Source organism: Macaca fascicularis, chromosome 4, assembly GCF_037993035.2.
Source record: "Macaca fascicularis isolate 582-1 chromosome 4, T2T-MFA8v1.1".
Classification (NCBI taxonomy): Eukaryota; Metazoa; Chordata; class Mammalia; order Primates; family Cercopithecidae; genus Macaca; species Macaca fascicularis.
In genome coordinates, this window is record NC_088378.1 from 144,022,783 (window position 1) to 144,026,286 (window position 3,504).

At 34.0% G+C, this 3,504-nt stretch overlaps 1 pseudogene; it reads right to left on the reverse strand.

Annotated features, from left to right (window-relative positions):
* Positions 1 to 465: 465 nt before the first annotated feature.
* On the reverse strand, positions 466 to 1,395 carry LOC102132770 (olfactory receptor 2J3-like; annotated as a pseudogene).
* Positions 1,396 to 3,504: the final 2,109 nt, after the last annotated feature.

Below are 3,504 nucleotides of genomic sequence, written 5' to 3' on the forward strand. Positions count from 1 at the left end.
TTTGAAGTATTTTGCTGTGTATTCAACTAAACTAAAGATAGAAGACAAAAGTATTCTGCCCAAAAAGCAAAAAATTAAAAGACATATTCTAGATATTTTTACACTGAGAGTATCATCTTTTCATAGGAATTATAACTTCACTTTTATCAATATTTACAACAAATTTCATGCCTTATTTTTAATCAGGAAAAGTCTGTCTTGGATTCATTAGGTTTGTGCCATGGAAAAACATCGCTATAGATGTTTTATCTTGATTTTACATAGCTGTTTTCTCCACAAGTGAATGATGTTTAAGCTGAATATGTTTTATTCCTACCTGTTACCAGGAACTCCATGACTTTGTTAAGAGTACATGCTCAGCAAGTACTAACAGAGTCAATAAAAGAATCGTTGATAAATAAACAGATGGATGAATCATTGTGAGGAGAGACTCCATTTTATTGTTACTATCACACATACACAGGCTCATTCCCACCCCATTAGTCTCTTCATTGGCCCTCTTACATCTTTGTTTCTGAGGGTGTAGATTATAGGGTTACAACTAGGTGTGACAACAGTATAAAACAGCAACAAACTTGCTTTGATCTCGAGAATTTCCTGATGGTGGCTGGAGATACATGCACATGGCCAGAAAGAAAAAGAGAGGTACAACCATAAGATGAGCTCCACATATTCCAAACACTTTCCGAAGCCCAGCAGTTAACTACATCCTCAGTACAGCCTGGACGATGGCACCATAGGAAGTGAAAATGGGGGTGAGAAGTAGGAGAACAAAAATGGAGCTTGTGATTATGAGGGTCAGCTTATTTGCATGGGTACTGACCCACAATAATCACAAAAGTGCTGGAACTTCACAGAAAAAGTGATCTACTTGGTGATGTCCACACAGCAGTACCCAGAAGGAAAAGGAGGAATTAAGTGCTGAGTTTGTAAAACCACTTACCCAAGAAGCCACAGCCAACAAGCAGCAGAAACGAGGGTGCATGAGGACAGTGTAATGCAAAAGTCTACACACAGCTGCATAACGGTCATAGTACATCATCACCAGTAGGACACACTCTGTGGTTCCCAGTGTGAGAACAAAGTAAAGTTGAACCATGCAACCAGCATAAGAAATGGTCTTTTCCAGACCCCAGAGATTGTCCAGCAACTGAGGGATAGAGTTGGTGGTGTAACAGAGATCCAGAAATGAGAGATTTGAAAGGAAGAAATACAAGGGAGTGTGGAGATGGGAGTCCAGGTATGACAGGATAATGATGAACAGGTTTCCTACCAGTGTCATCAAGTAGAAGATCAAAAAAACCACGAAGAGAACTATTTCCAGATAAGGCCAATTAGAAAATCTAAAATAAAGTACCCCTCAGAGCTAGCATTGACTTTTCCATCATCATTCATTTCCTATTACCTGAGAGAAAAAAAAAAAAAAAAAGTCAGGTAAACTCAAAAAATAGTAAACAAATGCTATGCTCCAAAAAACGTCAGGACACATAAAAAAAATAAAATCCATTTTGAAGGGCTTGCCATCATTTAATTGTAAGACAATTTAATCATTAGTAGTAATGAATTTAACAAAAGAAGAATTAGAAAGCTCATACTGATATAAAAAGTAAAAGAGTAAATAAATGAATAATGGGGAACAGGGTATGTACATACTCTAAAATATCTCCTCACAACTTTCTTGTTAATTTCAAATTGAAAGATAGTAAAATTTATAGTAGAAAAACCTGGCAGACACCACCATAACCAGGTGATTTTATTGATCTTAAGATCACCTGTATTTGTACAAACCAACATCATGAGACTGCTGAGATGATGCTCTGAACAGGACATGATGTCACTTCAGTGATATTTATGCTAAAATTACACAGACTAATTCTAATAATGAAGACACATGAGAAAAACTCAAATTGAGAGAAATAGCTTGCTTGTACAATTCAAAAGTATCAAGTTTAAGTAGACAAACAAAGGCTGAGGCACTGGTCCAGATGAAGGGAGACTAATGAGACATGATTTCTCAGTGTATGATCTGGGATTTTTTTTAAAAAACTAGCTATTAACAAAATTATTGAGACAATTTAAGAAATCTCACTGTGGACTATGGATTAGACAATAATATTGTGTCCACATTAAATTTGCTGATTTGGGTACTGTGCAGGACTTCTGTAAAATAACATCCTTCTTCTTAGACAAGAAACATTGATAAAGTATTTGGTGTAAAGGTACGTGGCATCTCCAACTTACTCTCAGCTAGTCCAGAAAAAGAGACAGATGATAGATAGATAGATAGACATATAGATACATAGATACATAGAGTAGATAGATGATAGAGATAGATTAGATAGATAGATAGATAGATAGATAGATAGATAGATAGATACATACATACATACATACATACATACATACATAGATAGATGATAGAGAGAGAGAGAGAGAGATAGATAGATGGATGATATAACAAAGCTTTGGGGGAAATATAAACTAATACTCAATCTGGTTATAGGGTAAATGCTAGTCTTTGTACTACTTTTTTGCAACTCTGCTCTAAGTTTGAAATTTTACCATAATAAAAAGTCATAAAAAATAGAAAATAATTTTTTAATTTTATATTTTATTCATGTGTTTGCCTTTTTATAGAAAAATAACTATCAAGTTCTTCTCATTCATTTTATGGTGACTTCTAGGTAAATGGTAATTGAAAGAAATTTCTAACCTAGCTAAGGAAAATAATTTCCATAAAACACAAAATCTTTCTTTGTTAATTAACAAGAAACTTTAGTTTTCTTTTCAGCATTTTCAGGTTATTTTCATAAATGTGATTATAGAAAGCAACAATTACAATCCCAATAATCTTACATATGGATGAAATAATACGTTGAAAATATTGAATTTGGTAGTGATTTCAAAATGTTCACGTAAAGTGAAAAAAATGTTTAGCTTCAATTAGATAAGCAGCTTATCTTCTGATTTGTTTACTTGGACTCAAAACTTATTTCTACACTGAAAAATTGAATACAAATAGAGAAGACACAAACAAATGGGTATTCATGATATGAACTAAGCTAAAAATCTGGGGAGAAGAGTGATAGAATACTTCTAAAGAATATGTGAATATAACTGAATTTGAAAAGATAAAATCTTAGGGGAAGGAAGATAAAAATTCACTGAGAGAACAAAAGAAGGAAGGAAAGGTGGGAGGGAGGGGCAGGAAAATGGAGAAGAGCCTGAGTGAAGGTCTTAGAGTTGCAGGTGTGTCTGTCACAGGGGTCACAAAGCTGAACCACACGGCCTGAAGCAGCTTTCTACATGATGTATTTTTCTCTAGGACAATAATTTAGATAGTATATCAATTCTGAGCATGAGCTATAATTAGTACATATTTATTCTCCAATTTAGAGAGTTCTGAATATTTAATGAATCATTAAGTGGCTGTTCATCATTTAATACATTGCGCCCAGTGAATCTCATGTTACTTTTTTGTTAAAAATAAAATAATATCTTGCA